Raw genomic sequence first — 18,673 nt, 5'->3', positions numbered from 1 at the left:
TTTTGTAACATTATAAATGTCTTTATCATCACTTTTTTTGATACATTTTAAGCATCCTTGTAATGATATATTTAAGTACGGAGTAGTGTTAATCAACTAAATGTACTTATTATATGGTTAGGATTAAGAGTGAAAGTGAAGTGACATACTGCCAGTGACCCATACTCGGATATTCGTGCTCTGCATTTAACCCATCCAACGTGCACACACACACACACACACACACACACACACACACACACACACAGCAGTGAACACACACACACAGCAGTGAACACACAGCAGTGAACACACACACACACACAGCAGTGAACACACACACACACAGCAGTGAACACACACACACACAGCAGTGAACACACAGCAGTGAACACACACACACACACACACCCGGAGCAGTGGGCAGCATTTATGTCCCCGGCCGGCAGGGATTGTAGGTGGGGGGAGTGAATGTCCAGCGCTCTCTCCACCCTCAATACCACGACTGAGGTGCCCTTGAGCAAGGCACCGAACCCCCAACTACCCGGGGAGCAGGTAGTGGGACTCGAACCCACAACCTTCGGATTACGAGTCCAACTCTCTAACCATTAGGCCACGACTTCCCGACCTTTTAGGTGTTTGATAGTCAACGGGATTAGGGTTTGGTTCAGGGTTACTTGTATGTAATTATGCATAATTAAGTGTTATTATAATAGAAAGTACATGTAATGTGTAACAAGCACACCTTAAAATAAAGTGTTACCGAAATGTTTGTTGAGCAGTAAATCAGTATATTATTATGATTTCTGAAGATCATGTGACACTGAAGACTGGAGTAATGATGCTGAAAATACAGCTGCAGATCACAGAAATATATTACAGCTTAACAGATATTTAAATAGCAATTATTTTAAATAGTAAATATATTTCACATTATTTCTGTTTTTGCTGTATTTTGGATCAAATAAATGCAGGCTTGGTGAGCAGAAGAGACTTATAAAACATTAAAAATCTTACTGTTCAAAATCTTTCGACTGGTAGTGTAAATCCTATAATAATTTTGGGTTACACTTACAGTAAGGTGTCATTCGTTAACATTAATGTATTAATAAAGATGAATGAACAATGAACTCTACGTTTACTACACACTTTATTAATCTTTGTTAATGTTATTTAATGAAAAAATACAGTTGTTCATTGTTTGTTCATATTTTTAATATTTTATTTTCCATAATTTTTTAATTTTTAAATGTAGTTTATTTTTTTCCAATATAATAATCTAATATTCTTTATTTGATTACAGTTAACAAAACTGTTTTACTGCAATAACTCTGATTTAAAGATCTTTTCATGATCAAATCAGTTCTATTTGTTTAAAAACAAGTCCCTCCCCTTTTTTATTTAATATCATGTTGTGCCTGGAAAATGTCCCATTACAGATGTAAAATTTAAATTTCATGTTGGCCTGATGGTAATAATTTCCCAGTAAGTCTTTAATTCAATAACTCCACGTGTGATCAGTAATTATGATGCCGCTGATACAGCCAGCCATGTAATAAGCATCTTACCAAGCCATGGCTCTGTGGGAGTATATGTACAAGCAGATATTTGTCATTCGCTCCTAAAGCCTTGTATAATAAGTATAAATACTGAGCTGCTGTTTGGCTAATCACACGTGTTTGTTGTCAACACAAAAGCCATGACTCTAATAATGGGCAGAACTGGTTATCTTATCAGTGCTTGCACAAGTGTACTGACAGCAGGCTTTGACTCAGGACTTGAACTGTTCTGGTGCATTCTTCTATATTTGGCATCCCTTTAAACATCATATACATCACATTTATATGAAATGTGATCGACTGCTTGCTCTGTAGTCTATTATAATCCTCGTTTTTGGGATCCCCAGGGAAAGCAAGAGCTGATAAAAATGTAAAAACTGTAACTTGAATGCAATGAAAGTCGCTTTGGATAAAAGCATCTGCTAAATGCATAAATGTAAATATTTGATATGATGTGCTCTAGTGCACAAGAGTCAACCGGTCATTTTGTCAGTCCAGTTCTCGAGTGCTTTCTGCTCATTATCATTGACTTAAATCTGTTCCCTCTTCTAGAATGATGATTTAGGAAGTGTTGTGTGTCTTCAATGAAAACAAGCTATGGCTGTGAGTTCTGTTCTGTTCAGCTCATGCGTGTCTCTTCTGAAGCACTTCCTCTAGTTTATGCAGAAGTCACTTCTTTCTTCACTTCCACACAGTCCCAGTCTCTGGCTTCTACACGTGGAGCTGTGGCAGCTGGGTTTGGTTAAGTGTTGCATGAATGAGTAAGAGAGAAAAACAGGCCAATAACCTCCACGAATGGCTTATTCTCAACGTCCGAATGGCCAGCTTTTCTGCTGGTTGACCCCACTAGATTTTTGGTGCCATAGCCACCTTATTTTTAACTTAAGAGCAGATGCAGCTATTTGAAACTGCGCTTTGCTTCCAGTTACTTCTGAAAACAGTCTATTATGTAAGGAATAATGTTGCTACATCCAGCCTGTTATCACAGAATTCAGGTTTTCTACCATAACTGCTTCTTGTCACATTAGTAAATAATTAGACACAAAATATTGAGCATTGTTGTTGGGGAATAATGCACCTCGGAATGTCACAAGCGACCAACCAAAATCAAGTATTCCATTGAACTGTGTAATAAGCTGTTTTATTTGTGTCCCTGGAGCACAAAAGCAGTCATCAGTAGCACAGGTATATTTGTAGCAATAGACAACAATACATTGTATGGATCAAAATTATACATTTCTCTTTTATGACAAAAATCATTAGGATATTAAGATCATGTTCCATGAAGATATTTAGTGAATTTCCTACCGTAAATATATCTCAACTTAATTTTTGATTAGTAATATGCATTGCTAAGAACTTCATTTGAACAACTTTAAAGGAGATTTTCTCAATATTTAGGTTTTTTTGCACCCTCAGATTCCAGATTTCCACACCGAAAGCGCTTGCGAACTGCTTCATCACGCATCAGTTCTCTCTCAAAGGCAGCAGCAGACGCTGCTCAAGTTGCAGTAAATCACAATCCACTACACCGAAGTTGCAAAACACCTCAATGTTATTTATTTATCAGTCATATATATGGAGTTTACTGTATAACGCGGAGTCACTGAATTTGTCAAGGTTTGATATGGACTATCTGTAAACATTAAGCCGCAACGAGACTATTTAAATATGAATTCTGCATGTTCTGCGTGTCTCTGTATATGTGAATGGCACAGACGTGCGGTTTTGATTACACCACACACACACACTGAAGTGTGCGACGCTCGCGGTGTTTGCCGTCCGACATAAATACATGAACAACATCCCCAGAACTGCTCTGAGAGTTACTTCATGAGAGTTTCATTTGAGTAAAACGATCGTCATCTCATACATGGGCTACAGAAACTTCAGAGGTCCTCATGGCAACCCATCAAAATAAAAGTTCGGTTTATCTTCTAATACTACTACAACAATTATTACAACTTTTGTTTTGTTTAAAAGAATAATCACACAACATGTAAATTATTGAAGCCAAATACTTTCATTTTCCCCAAGCTGTTTAGCCGTAGTAAAGTATTCATAGGCTTAATCATCAAGCATACAGTGGCCCCACTTTTAACTCTCTCTTTATATATTACCCTTATTGTAGATGGATGCACGGCGGAAGACAAGAGTAAGAAGTGCAACCAGCACCAGGGAAGGCAGTTTTTGTCAGAGCCCTCGTTATTCTTAATTTTGACATTCATTTTCATTTTTACACCAGACATAGGCCTATATATCGGTGCAAAATACCGGCTATCGGTCTACTTGGTCTGTAATAATCGGTATCGGCATCAGCCCTGAAAAACACATATCAGTTGACCCCTAGTATAAAAAAAAAAAAAAAGAAAGACCTTTATGACTGGTTTTGTGCTCCAGGGTCACGTATTAGTATTATTTCAGTAAATTATCAGAATCACAAACATAGTGATTTTGAGTGTTTGCTTCGTTTGGTTATTCTTCTAGTTATTTACAGCTAATAAAGGAGTCTTGCACATTCACAGAATATAGCATATTTCAGCATCAAAAGCCAGTCAGAGAAAGGAAAAGCCTCATTTCTGTCCAAGCTGTGCTTGATGTTGTGGTTTGGGTCTGTGTTTGGTTGTGCTGAGTGGATTTGGCGATCTCTCTGATGCTATTGTCATGTCGTAAGCCTCTCCGTATTCTATTAGGATCACACTCTCTGTGTTTCTCTGTCATAGATATTTCTCTCTTCCTGTCTTTTTCTTCCTGTCACGGTCAGGAGTGCTGACCGAGCATGTGCTTGTGTTCTCAGGGCTCAAAATTACATTTTTTACTTGGTAGCACTGGTGCTCCCAACTTTAAAAAGTTAGGAGCACCAGCAAAAATTTAGGAGCACCCACCAAAAATGAATGAGCACCACAACTGCAAATTATATATTAATAGATTTCATCTTTACGTTCTTAAAGGGATACTCCACCCCAAAATGAACATTTAGTCATTAATCACTTACCCCCATGTCGTTCCAAACTCGTACAAGCTTAGTTCGTCTTCAGAACACAATTTAAGATATTTTAGATGAAAACCGGGAGGCTTGTGACTGTCCCATTGACTGCATAGTAAATTGCACTGTCAAGGTCCATAAAAGTATGAAATAGGGCTGCACAATTAATCAAATTTCCAATCGCGATTGCGATTATGGATGCCATGATTACATAATCGTTCAAAGATGCGATTTACAAAAATAAATAAAAAATGCCCACTTGCATTATTCTGTGTGCTTAAGAGGTGTTTGCAGCGCGGGGTTTACCAAACTCAAACGCACTGGATAAAAGACATTTAGTCTAACTGATAGTCGTTGTCACTGTTGTGCATGATAGATATGTTAAACACCAAAAGCGGAATAAAATAGCGGTACTCGTTTGAACCTTTTATCCGCTCGCCTCAAAAGAAAACAGCGCAGCGTGAGCTTAGAGCGAATGCGTTTATTACAGTAACCAGTCGTGATCACGCGCTAAACAACGCTGTGAAATCCAGTAAGAAGCACTCGAGTTCTCCAGAACAAATCACGTCTCTTTAATTTAAACTAGTTTAAAACCAAATAAATGGGAGCTGTCATTCTCATCAACACTGATGCAGAAACAGTGCAACAACGATCCAGTTAGAAGACGTTTCAATCCACAAATCACCCACATTTACCATAGTTTTACTGTAGTAACACTAACGGTAGCAATGGTACGGTGGCAGAAAAGTAGGATATTCATATTGAGTACTATTATATTATTAATATACTAAATATGTTGAAGGAGTAATGGAATATAATTACATTATTTTGTTAATTATTGTATCAGTTGATGTGGATTTGTAATTGAATGTTTTTAGGCTACTGTTCTTCAATGCAAACACCATAGAAACCATATAGTTAGGCTACTTTTTTACCATGATAATGAGGTGCTGTACTTTTGGTTATGTATAAAAGATGAGGCTGTTACATAGGGGTGGGCGATATGGGAAAAATATCATATCACGATTTTTTATAGAAATATCACTATTCACGATTTTATCACGATTCTTTGTCATGTTAGTTTTACTATTTTGGTTTTACAAGTTGTCTGAGCATTACAGCCAAACTAGAAAGACAAAGATGCATGGCAGATATTTAGGCCAAAGTGGGTGAAGATAAAAAATCTTTGTCATTATTTTATTTTTCTTATTAAAAAATAAGAACAAAGATACACATTACAAATACACATAATATACAAATAAAACAAACAGTGCTTTATTTCCAGGTACAATAGGTGTATTTAGCAGAGCATTCAATGAAATTGAATGAACAAATATAAAAATAAAACACTAGATAGACTGATTCCTAAAGCAACTGTATTAAAGTTTTTCAGTCAAGAATAGTGAGTGATTTTTCTCTTTGCGTTTTTGTTGTTTTGTTAACGTTAAATGAATAGTTCCCCCACAAATTAATATTCTGTCATCTGTCTGTCAATTCTGTCATAATGTTGTATTTTTATATCATCATTTACTCAAAAGTTGTTTTAAACCGGAATGAGTTTCTTTCTTCTGCTGAACATTTATAAATGCTATTTTGAAGAAGGTGGAAAACCAAACAGTTGCTGGTCCTCAGTGACTTCCATAGGATTTTTCTTTCCTGCTATCAAAGTCAATGTGGACCAGCAACTGTTTGGTTTTCCACTGAGTAAATAATGACAGAAATTAAATTTTAGGGTGAACTATCCCTTTAATGACAGTCGACAGCACGTTTAGTGTCCTGTCCCTTTAAGAGCTGCACGCATCTAATATACAGTACAGGCACGCATCCGTTTCTCTCTTAACTATTTACTTTCATTTTAGAGATAACCAACTCAGTCTGTATGTAAACCTTGTGTGTTTTGACAGTATTAGCGCAAAATATAACTTAGTTGAGTAATCAGGCGCTGTTAGACAGGCGTTTTAGTGCGCGTGCTTCCGGTGTATGCGCTCAGAAAAGGAGCCCGTCAGAATTAAGCGAATTAAACATTTAACCAGCAAGGCTTGTATGCAAATAATGTACTTTTGCGATCGCGAATAAGTGCAGTGTCCTGTCTGAGTAACTCTACTGCTGTATGTCGTGTTGTACAGTATATAGAGACGGCGGCGCCAGAACTGTATTTGACAATGTGCGCGGTAGCGCGATACTACGATATTTCTTCAAAAGCAGATCGTGGAGACATTTTTATCGTCCACGATCAAAAATCGTCATATCGCACACCCCTACTGTTACAGTTTTAACAATGGTATACGGTCAAATGTACATCTGCATCCCATCTCAAGCTCCTGTTCTAATGTGTATTTCTAAGAGACCAAACTTGTAATATTACATGTTCAGTTACTAAATCAGCTGCTGCTGCCACTGCTCTCCAATGTTAGTCTGGAGCCCTGATCATATAAACTGTACTGGAAAATGTTACTGTAATTTTGAAATTTCGTCTGTTTAATTAAGTTGGCTTGAGAAAGCCAACTTACTGAAATCCTATTTAAACTTATTATTAGTGGCGATTGCCAAAGGCATCACTATTGTTATCTTAGCTTCTTCTTATTCTTCTTCTGGACAAAACTTCGGTTCGCTACTCCTCCCGCACCGTTTGTCACAGACCCATGAATGAGGTGTCAAATCGACCGGCTTATTGAGGAGAGGTGTGCTTTATCTTTTCTAAGCGATCAGATCTACGATGTTCACACAGCGGATGAAAAAGTGGGCAAAAAAGTCCCATTGACTTGAAATGGCGGCATGTTCGTGAATTTGAATCTCAACTGTCACTTTCACACTCACTCACTCACTGACTCACTCGCTCACTGACTCACTCGCTCACTCACTGGCTCGCTCGCTCACTGACTCGCTCGCTCACTGGCTCGCTCGCTCACTGACTCGCTCGCTCACTGACTCTCGCTCACTGACTCTCGCTCACTGACTCTCGCTCACTGACTCACTGACTCACTCGCTCACTGACTCACTCGCTCACTCACTGGCTCGCTCGCTCACTGACTCGCTCGCTCACTGGCTCGCTCGCTCACTGGCTCGCTCGCTCACTGGCTCGCTCGCTCACTGACTCGCTCGCTCACTGACTCTCGCTCACTGACTCACTGACTCTCGCTCACTGACTCACTGACTCTCGCTCACTGACTCACTGACTCGCTCGCTCACTGACTCACTGACTCGCTCGCTCACTGGCTCGCTCGCTCACTGACTCGCTCGCTCACTGACTCGCTCGCTCGCTCACTGGCTCGCTCGCTCACTGACTCTCGCTTGCTCGCTCGCTCACTGACTCACTGACTCACTCACTCACTGACTCACTCGCTCACTCATAGCGCAAACTTAAGTGTAATCATAGTAGTGGTGTACGTTATGTGTAACGATTCGATTCAACCTCCAACATTACACAGTAGTTGTGAAACTGATCGCAGTTGATCCGTGGTCCGTACGGACCAGACCTCAAGGTTCGGTTCGCATGTGATTAACAGACTAATTGCAAAAATGAACCATCATAGAGTGAACGTTTATCATTTGTATGTGTTTTATCTTGCCAATTTACACATTCAAGTGATTTTAAGCCATTCCAGCGCAAGACGAGGCGAATAGAACTTATTTCACTGTCCGTGCGCTGATTTCTGTGGCCACAGCTGCTGGACACGGCGCCCGCGCACAGATTTATAAGCGCGTGCAAACACGGAGTTCATTCTTCATTCGCATTTCCTTGTGTTTGAACAGACGCATACATACATCTATACCACCTCTGTACTGGATTACATCAATACCTCCATTGACAGTGTTACAACAGAGAAACAGATCACAACGTACCCTAATCAGAAGCCATGGATGAACAAGGAGGTGCGGCTCCTGCTGAAAGCCCGCAACACTGCTTTCAGATCAGATGACGCTCAGGCCTACAGCATATCCAGGGCTAACCTGAAGAGGGGCATCAAGAAGGCCAAGCACTGCTACAAGCTAAAGGTAGAGGAGCATTTTTCCAACTCTGACCCCCGGCGCATGTGGCAGGGCATCCAGGTCATCAGTGACTACAAGCCATGCAATTCCACTCCAACGGTCACAGACGTCTCCTTCCTTGATGAGCTAAATGACTTTTATGCTCGCTTTGAGAATAACAACAAGGAGACAGCCACCAAGATCACACTCTCAGGAGACCATCAGACCCTCAAACTCACCTCCACAGATGTCTGCACAGCATTGAGCCGGATCAATGCATGCAAGGCCGCTGGCCCCGACGGCATTCCTGGACGTGTGCTCAGGATATGTGCAGAGCAGCTCGCAGAGGTCTTCACAGACATTTTCAACCTGTCCCTCACCCAAGCAACTGTGCAAACATGCTTTAAGTCCACATCCATTGTGCCCCAACGTGCCTGAATGACTACCGCCCCGTAGCACTCATACCCATTGTAATGAAGTGCTTTGAGCGACTGTTCCTGGCACACCTCAAGAACTGCCTCCCACCCACACTGGACCCACACCAATTTGCCTACCGTAGTAATAGGGGCACTGAGGATGCATTATGCACAGTACTGCACTCGGTACTCACACACCTGGATAATAACAACACGTATGCACGGATGTTGTTTGTTGATTTCAGCTCAGCATTCAACACCGTCATTCCCTCCAAGCTGATCACTAAACTTGGTGACTTGGGTGTTAACACCTCCCTCTGCAGCTGGATTATGGACTTTATGACCAACAGACCTCAGCATGTTAGGTCAGGCCTCACCTGCTCCACCACCATCACACTCAACACCGGCGTACCACAGGGCTGTGTGCTGAGCCCATTTCTCTACTCCCTCTACACCCATGACTGCAGGCCTGTGCATGGATCCAACTCCATCAAGTTTGCTGACGACACCACAGTGATTGGCCTCATCAGAGACAACGATGAGACTGCCTACAGGGAGGAGGTACAGCACCTGGCTGCATGGTGCGCTGACAATAACCTGCTCCTCAACACCAGCAAGACAAAGGAGCTTATTGTGGACTTCAGGAAGAAGAAAAGTGGAACGCATGACCCCATCCACATTAACGGGATGGTTGTTGAACGTGTCTCCAGCTTCAAGTTCCTGGGAACCCACATCTCGGAGGACCTGACCTGGACCACCAACACATCCAGCCTAGTCAAGAAGGCTCGCCAACGCCTCTTCTTCCTTAGGACACTGAAGAAGAACCACCTGTCTCCAACCATCCTGGTGAACTTCTACCGGTGTGCGATTGAAAGCATCCTGACCAACTGCATCACAGTTTGGTATGGGAACTGCACAGTTGCTGACCGTAAGGCACTGCAGAGGGTGGTGAAAACCGCCCAATGCATCACAGGGACACCACTTTCTGCCATTGAGGACGTCCAGAGAAAACGCTGTTTACGTCGAGCTCGCGGCATACTTAAGGACTCCTCTCACCCTGACCATAGACTGTTTAACTTACTGCCCTCTGGGAGGTGCTTCAGGAGCCTCCGATCAAGGACAAGCAGACTCAGGAACAGCTTTTTCCCTACAGCTGTTTCCCTACTAAACTCTGCCCAATGACACCCCCCTCACACACCACCACAAACTCTTCACCCCTCCCCATCATTAAATCGATTAAAAAACAAAAACGAAAAAAAAAACATCCACACACTGAGTACTATGTACTGGAAATTTTTATTTCTATGCACTTTCAATGTTCATTGCACTAGTATTTGTATATCTTAATGTATAGCTTATTCATATCCATTTGTAATTATATTCATAGTTTTTGCTCATAGTGTACATACATTTACTGTACAATCCATCTGTATAGTATGTTCATATCACCCATCTGTATATCATACTGATAGTATTTAAAAATTTGTAAATTATGTCCATAGTACTACTGCCGTATCTGTGTATTCTGTACATATGTAACATATTGTAGGCACTGTATATCCTGTACCTCTGCTTATTGCACTTCTGGTTAGATGCTAACTGCATTTCGTTGCCCTGTACCTTACATGTGCAATGACAAAGTTGAATCTAATCTAATACAGAATTATGTGAAAATGGACGTCTCAACAATCATTCTCGATAACGCAGTCATTCATCTTCAGTGAACGAAAACAAGTTAGTAAGAAATAGCATGTGTATCATTATATTGGATCCGTGCATTCGGTCTTAAAGGGACAGCTGCCTATAAACACATGCTGTTATATATGACAGCAGAAATGGGGCATGGTCCACGGGAAAATCATTGTGTCATTGTGACAACCCCCCCGGTGGAAATACAGCCTGCCGCCACAGCTGGAAAAAATCCTAGAGGAAACACTGCACTGACTCACTCACTCACTGACTGACTCACTCCACTCACTGACTCACTCACTGACTGACTCACTCCACTCACTCACTGACTCACTCCACTCACTGACTCACTCCACTCACTGACTCACTCCACTCACTGACTCACTCCACTCACTGACTCACTCACTCACTGACTCACTCACTGACTCACTCACTGACTCACTCACTGACTCACTCACTGACTCACTCCACTCACTGACTCACTCACTCACTGACTGACTCACTCCACTCACTGACTCACTCACTCACTGACTGACTCACTCCACTCACTGACTCACTCACTGACTGACTCACTCCACTCACTGACTCACTCCACTCACTGACTCACTCACTGACTGACTCACTCCACTCACTGACTCACTCACTGACTCACTTACTCCACTCACTGACTGACTCACTCCACTCACTGACTGACTCACTCACTGACTGACTCACTCACTGACTGACTCACTCACTGACTGACTCACTCCACTCACTGACTCACTCCACTCACTGACTCACTCACTGACTGACTCATTCCACTGACTCATTCCACTGACTCACTCCACTGACTCATTCCACTCACTGACTCACTCACTGACTGACTCACTCCACTCACTGACTCACTCACTGACTCACTTACTCCACTCACTGACTGACTCACTCCACTCACTGACTGACTCACTCACTGACTGACTCACTCCACTCACTGACTCACTCACTGACTGACTCATTCCACTGACTCACTCCACCCACTGACTCACTCCACTGACTCACTCACTCACTGACTCACTCCACTCACTGACTCACTCCACTGACTCATTCCACTCACTGACTCACTCACTCACTGACTAACTGACTAAACAAAACATTGAATACTGGTATTTGAAATTATAAAAAAAAGAAAAGATACTTTAAATGTGAAATTAATACTGTTAATAAGTGAATCATTGCGACTGAACTGAATCATTTAAATGGTTGATTAATTCAGGAACGAAACGTTGTCATGTTGCTCAGAGATGTAAAACAGTGCTGTGGCTGTGTTTGGAATTATTTTTGTTGTTGAAATAAGCAAAAACAGGAAATATGGTGTCTAAAACGCAAGTCTCTTAATATTAACTTCTTATTGTATAAAATCAGTATCACATTTGTAATCATGCAGATTTTTGGAGGAAAAAACATTGCTGCTCTTGTGATATTAACTATATAAAATTATATAAAGCCCCCATATCTTGAATTTTGTGATGCATTTTAGGGCTGTCGCGATTCGTAGATTTTAGTCGACTAATCGATTTTTAAAAATCATCGACTTCATTTTCCTCGCGTCGACTAACCATTATCATTCCAGAAATTATAATGGAGTTGTCGTAATGAGGAAAAATTACAGTAACGAGAACTATTTATTCTTTTTAAAATGTAAAAGAAGCTCTGGTGTCTGTAATTGCATGTGACTCAGTGTGATGATGAGACCAGTAATGTCCTGTTTCTTCAGAAAGAGACACAACACTGTGAATTTACTTCCCAAATACATTTATTTGTTGTCTTCAGTGTGCGAACATTTAGGATGTGCAGATTAAGAATGATTTGTCTCATAGAAATCCCCTGGAGAATGTCTCTATGAATGTTGTAACGACTTCTGAACAATAGTCAGGCAGTGCATAAATCATTAAAGGTGTGACAGACGTGATCAGAAGTGACTCAACAGGTTTAAATCAGCAACGGTCACCTTTATACGTTTGACGAGCAAGAACGTGCCCAAGTGAACGTTCACCAGTGTTCTGATCCAGGAGTTAATGATATGTGTAAGTCCATTCATTTGTGAAGTAATTTCAATAGCCAAAGTTGTTTATAAACGTTTTTTTCTTTAAAAATGCTGCTGTGTTTTGAGAAAGTAACTTCGTGACACATTAACCAAATTCTGAGAAATTATCGAACTTCAAAACAAGTTTGTCTAATGTCTACTATATAAGATGAGCATTGCTAATCCTTTTGATCTTGTATTTTAAGCTTTCGTTGGAGAATTTAAAATGGGGGGGAAATATCATTGATATGATTTTTTTCTCAAATACATGTTGGACACAATTATTGGTACCCCTAGAAATTCTTACGAGTTAAATATTCCCATTCATATTCACAATTTTGAGCACTCCAGGGTGATTATGAACATGAAATTATCCAGCAATGGCTTCCTGTTTCACAGAAATATAAATAGGAGGGAAAACAAAGCCCAAATTCCCTTAATCATCCATCACAATGAGAAAAACCAAAGAATATATTTCTGATGTTCAGCAAATGATTATTGAGCTTCACAAATTAGTGAAGTGGCTTTAAGAAAAGAGCTAGAGAAGTGAAAATTCCCATTTCCACCATCAGGGCAATAATTAAGAATTTCCAATCAACAGAAAATGTAATGAAACTGCCTGGAAGAGGACGTGTGTCTATATCGTCCTAATGCACGGTGAGGAGGAGAGTTTGAGTGGCTAAAGACTCTCCAAGGACCACAGCTGGAGAATTGAAGAAAATAGTTTGCAAAATTATTGCAAAAAAACATTTTAAAAATGGTCAAACAGCCCCTACATCACCACATGTTGTTTGGGAGGGTTTCACGAAAAATTTATCCTAGCTCATCCAAAAACAATCTCCAGCATATTCAGTTATCAGACAGGACTGGCACTTCAAATGGGACTGGCTTCTATGGTCAGATGAAACTAAAAAAAGAGCTTTTTAGCAGCAAACACTCAAGATGGGTTTGGTGAACACAGGGATAAAAAGTACCCCATGTGTACAATGAAATATACTGCTGTATTTGTGATGCTGTGGGCCTATATTTCTGCTGGAGGTCCTGGACATCTTGTTTAGACACATGGCATCATGGATTCTATCAAATACCAACAGATAAAAAAAATCAATAAGTGACTGACTCTGTTAGAGATCTTATAATGGGCCATGTTTGGATCTTCCAACCGGACAATAATCCAAACACAAACCTCAAAAACAACACAAAAATGGGTCACTGAGCACAAAACCAAGCTTCTGCTGGCCAATCCAGTCCTCTGACCTGAACCCTGTAGAAAATGAGTGAGGTGAACTGAAGAGAAGAAGCACCGTCATGGAGCTGTGAATCTGAAGGATCTGGAGAGATTCTGGATGAAGGAATGGTCTCTGATCTCTGATCCTTCAGAAATCATTCTAATATTCTGATTTGCTGCTCAATAAACATTTGATTATTATCAATGTTGAAAACCGTTGTGCTGCACAATATTTTTGTTGAAACAGTGATGCACTTTATTCACAGATGAATAGAAAGAAACTGCATTTATTTGAGAGAGAGATCTTTTTAACTGTCTTTACTGTCACTTTTGACCAATTTAATGCAAAATTTTGATCAGTTTGATTTGATATTTTTAATTCTTCTAAAAGTGAAGACTGATGAAGTGTGTCCAGTGTTGCTGTATGAATCTATTCACAGCGTAAAGGCAGTGCTGTGAGAGAACGGTGTGTGGATCGAGTACAGTGAGCCGTTCAGTGATGCACAGACAGATGAGCATTGTTCTCGCCGCAGGGATTGATGACTCAGCAAGACACTACTGCCTTGTGAAATGCAGAAAGTACAGGGGATATGCATAGTTCTTATTTTATAAGAAATTAAATTCAGTGTGCCTTTGTCTGACTTTGATAAACCTGAGTGTGACAGATATGCTCACATGCACCAGTCAGTATGAAATCTTAAACTGCCTTAATATTCTGAGAGAATTCTTCACCTTGTAGGTTGACTGATAAGTTGAGTCTCAAGTCAATTTTTTGCAGCTGCATTTTAAAGTTAATCTTTTCCCCCTAGAAAAGCATTATAAAGAAAATGTTTATAGAATGTTAAGCCATGCTAAACCTTGACTTTATAATGGTTTACTATGGGTTAAAGCTTAATGTTGAACTTTGATTTGCATTCAGATTCTTGGCTTATCTGTTGCAAGTATAATAGCTCCATAAAGTGCAGTACGTTATAGAACTAGTTCAGCCAAACATGAAAAATTGCTTAACATTTACTCATCCCAGATCAGGATGAGTTTGTTTCTTCATCAGGTTTGTATAAATGTGTCTCTGCATCAGTGTCTCAGCAGCGGATGCTCTGCAGTGAATGGGTGCCGTCAGAATGAGAGTCCAAACAGCTGATAAAAACATCACAATAATCCACACCACTCCAGTCCATCAGTTAACATCTGGAACTGAAACAAATCCATCAAGCAGTTTTTAACTCTAATACCATAATCCATAATAACGCTTCCTCCAGTGAAAAAGTGTTCTGGTCTGAATCAGGAGAGAAATCTGCTCAGATCAAGCAGCGTTTAAAACAGTCCAAAACACCTGTAAACAAATATGAGACTGGATTTTGATGTGAGAGACAACAGCCGATGCACTTTTTCACTCCTCACAGGAGGGTTTTATCAGCTGTTTGGACTCTCATTCTGACGGCACCCATTCACTGCAGAGTGAGATGGAATGACACATTTCTCCAAATCGGAAGAAAAATCAAACTCCTCCTTATCTTGAATGGCCTGAGGGTGAGCACATTTTCATTTTTGGCTGAACTATTCCTTTAAGCTGTTTTCAACGGTCTTGTATTGCAGGCAATGATTAAAAAAAGATTGTATTTTCTCTTATGATTGTTTTGGCGGTAGATAGTGTTTATGGTTGTAGTTAGGGTTGGGAATCGAAAATCAATTCCGAATCTAGAATCGGATACTTAAGGTCAGGAATCGGAAACATGTTGTCAAATTAAAATTTCCGCTTATCGATTCCTATGTGCTTTTTTCTTTTTTTTTTCTTCATCTGTGAGGACCGGTGTGACCCAGCGATCTGCCAGGACCTTGCTCGCTAATCTAAGCCCACCAAAGTTTCGTTAGACTTGCGAAAAAAGCTAAGTCTGTGATCGCTAAACATGTTGCAAGAGAGGTGTCACCACCAACATAACATTCATTTAATAATCGTTAAAGATCGCGAACATGATTGAAACACCAACGTGATTCTATTCCTAAATTACAATGTTTCATCTGTTTCATTCCGTGCAGCGTACGGTTACATCAGTGTGATTAGATCATATAAAGCTGCATTCGTGCTGCTGCTGACCTGAAGAGAGCAGCTGTATATGAATGAAACCGCTTCAGTCTGTTCAACCACACCGTATCATGATTTCTGTTACAAACATTCAAATCACAGAAGCACTGTTATAAAAGTCTATAGTTCAGATATAAACTCTGATATGTACAGTAGCGATTAAAATAGAGTAAATCTCCTTTTGAAAGTAATTTGACACTTCAAATGAAGATTTATCGATTACATTGTTACGCCAGTAGGTGGTGAAAAGGGTCTGTTAAAATGTATTGGTCTTTGAAACATACAAGAGATTCGTTCAAGGACGCTGATTCATCCAGTAATGAGTCAAGCACATCCTGAGGGAGTCATTCATAAATTACATGGGATTTTGTTTAGTTGCCTAATATTTTTTTTCTTCAGAATCATGAGAAGCACAACTTCTATTGGGGAAAAAAATAAAAACAAAAGTCCAGTTTTTATGTAGCCTGTTGATTTTTGTTCATGGTTTTCAGCTCCAATAAATGGTTTGCAAAAAAGAGACCCAGGATAAATGTTTGATATCATTATTTAATCACATTGGAATCAAAACTGGGAATCGGAATCGATAAAATTAAAACGATACCCAACCCTAGTTGTAGTTGTGCATTAAACCTCTAAGATTTCAGAACATCCCTCAGTACGTTTTCTCATGTTGTGGTTGTGATTTTTGGCTCATTTGTTCTTCTGCAGCATAATGCAGACCCGCTGAGACGCCTTCTGTGGAGATCTGTGCTCCTGAACTGATCTGTTTGCTCTTCTCAAGCCGAGACTGACTCTCAAGCTTCTTCTCAAGCTTCAGCAAGACTCGAGCTCAGGCTGTTTAGTCTGCACACACCGCACAGGCTTTATTAGCTACATCCTGTCACATTACAAACACAGATGAGGAGAGCTTTAACTCTGCATTCTCTGTCTGCTTAATGAGTATTAACATGACAGGGCTCTACACTGCGACCACTTTTTGAGAATGTGCGAGTAGAAACTTGTCGTGTCCGCACTTGTGCGAGTGCATGTCTGCGTCTGCTTCATACAGCGCGCGCTGCAGAGCCGATTGTAGCAGGAGTCAGATTGACAGATTTCAGCGCGAGCGCTTCAGTAGAGCCTGGTTTATACTCGCCGCGTCAGCACGAGCGCAAAGGTGCAACAGAAGATTTGGTTTCAAGCTAAAGTAAAAGAGCGCTTCTTAAACCAGAGAAGGTGAACATGCTGGTGTTCAAGTCCTGTCAGCGACAGCCAGTTTAGTTTTACTGTTCTTTTAGTTTTCGTTTTGAAAAGCTTCTCTTTGCTGTTTACCTCACGTTACGCTATGGAGGCTTTCCTTAATTTTTTAATATTATTATTTATTTGATTCCTCAGTGTTTGCTAAACATTCTGTAATTTATTACTCGGTATATAATACAGCATGTGATGTGTCCTGCCATGCCTCGTCTTATTAGTTTTTGTTAATAAAGGTTATATAAACTAGTTTTATTGTTGTTGTGCTTTTTAATTAAGAATAACAATGAATCCATCTTTTGTTTTAGTCTTAAAAAGTAAAAGGTGTAGATATAAGCAAAACAGACAATGATCTTTTCTTGTAAAGTAGGGCTGTCGCGATTCGTCGATTTTAGTCGACTAGTCGATTTTTAAAAATCGTCGACTTCATTTTGCTCGCGTCGACTAACCGGCAAAACACCGGAAGTGGCGCATTTCACGGACGAGAATCCATAAAACACATTATTAGACTATTTTCCAAGGCTGCATGATATATTAAACCCATTTAAAATATAATAAAATTAAGCATAATTGTGAATTCACAAAAGCTATGGTTTAATTAAATATTTATATGCGATGCAGGGCTTTGTTGTGATGCGTAATCTACATTAGCTCTATTGTTTATAATACATTAGGTATTTTAACAGTTTTGTTCAATAAAACCATATGTTTCTTGCTTTTGATACTTTATTTGAACTAATTATTATTGCATCATTGCTATTATATATGTACTTTAAGTCATTTTAAAAGCTATTGTTCACTTAAATCCATTTTTATTACCACAAAATAATATTATAATTATAAGGCATTATGAAATCAGTTTTATTTCCAAATTCAGTTTCTTAAATGTTATTAATCAAAAAGCCTGTCTAATTAATTGAGTTTTACAGTTTTATCTGTACCAAATTCTGTTTTCCATTATTTTCTGGATTCCATTTTAATTGTTCCATTAAAATTTAATAATAAAAAGCATCTCCAATTAATTGATTTTATATTTAAAGTATTCTTTCAGAAATACTGCACATTTACATTTTGCACCTAAATAAATTCTGGTAAATAATATTTCTGGTAAATCCTCCATTTTTTTGAGGGAAATTAATTAATTAATAAATTCTGGTAAATAATATTTCTGGTAAATCCTCCGTTTTTTTGAGGGAAATTAATTATTTAGATTAATCAATTAATCGAAAAATGAGTCGATAGATTCATCAAAATAAAAATAGTGTTTTTTCGGGGGTGTTTTGTGCAGGTGGCGTCTCGCCGTTTCTACGCAGAACATAAATACAAACTGAAACACCTGTGAAATCCAAGTTAAAAACTTCTGAGAATGTTTAACATCTGTATTTATTTGATTGTTTTACAGTTGTTTAGTTTTCTTTAGGAATCCTGCAAGCGCTTTATTTTTCATTGATATTAAGCAGATGTCATTTTTAGTT

The 18,673-nt window shown here is 39.5% G+C and overlaps 2 protein-coding genes across 3 annotated transcripts in view; one reads left to right on the top strand and one right to left on the bottom strand.

The window, feature by feature from the left end:
* The window catches only part of LOC306870149 (uncharacterized protein), a 141,051-nt gene that overhangs the window by 49,003 nt on the left and 73,375 nt on the right, over nucleotides 1-18,673 (bottom strand). The window lies entirely within an intron of this gene.
* Nucleotides 1-18,673, top strand: part of LOC306870150 (metal transporter CNNM4-like) — a 44,947-nt gene that overhangs the window by 2,590 nt on the left and 23,684 nt on the right. The gene's annotated exons all lie outside the window — the stretch shown is intronic.

This window comes from Barbus barbus, assembly GCF_936440315.1.
Source record: "Barbus barbus genome assembly, chromosome: 5".
NCBI classification, from domain to species: domain Eukaryota; kingdom Metazoa; phylum Chordata; class Actinopteri; order Cypriniformes; family Cyprinidae; genus Barbus; species Barbus barbus.
The sequence above is the reverse complement of the archived record's forward strand: the minus strand, read 5'-3'. Positions and strand labels throughout refer to the sequence as shown.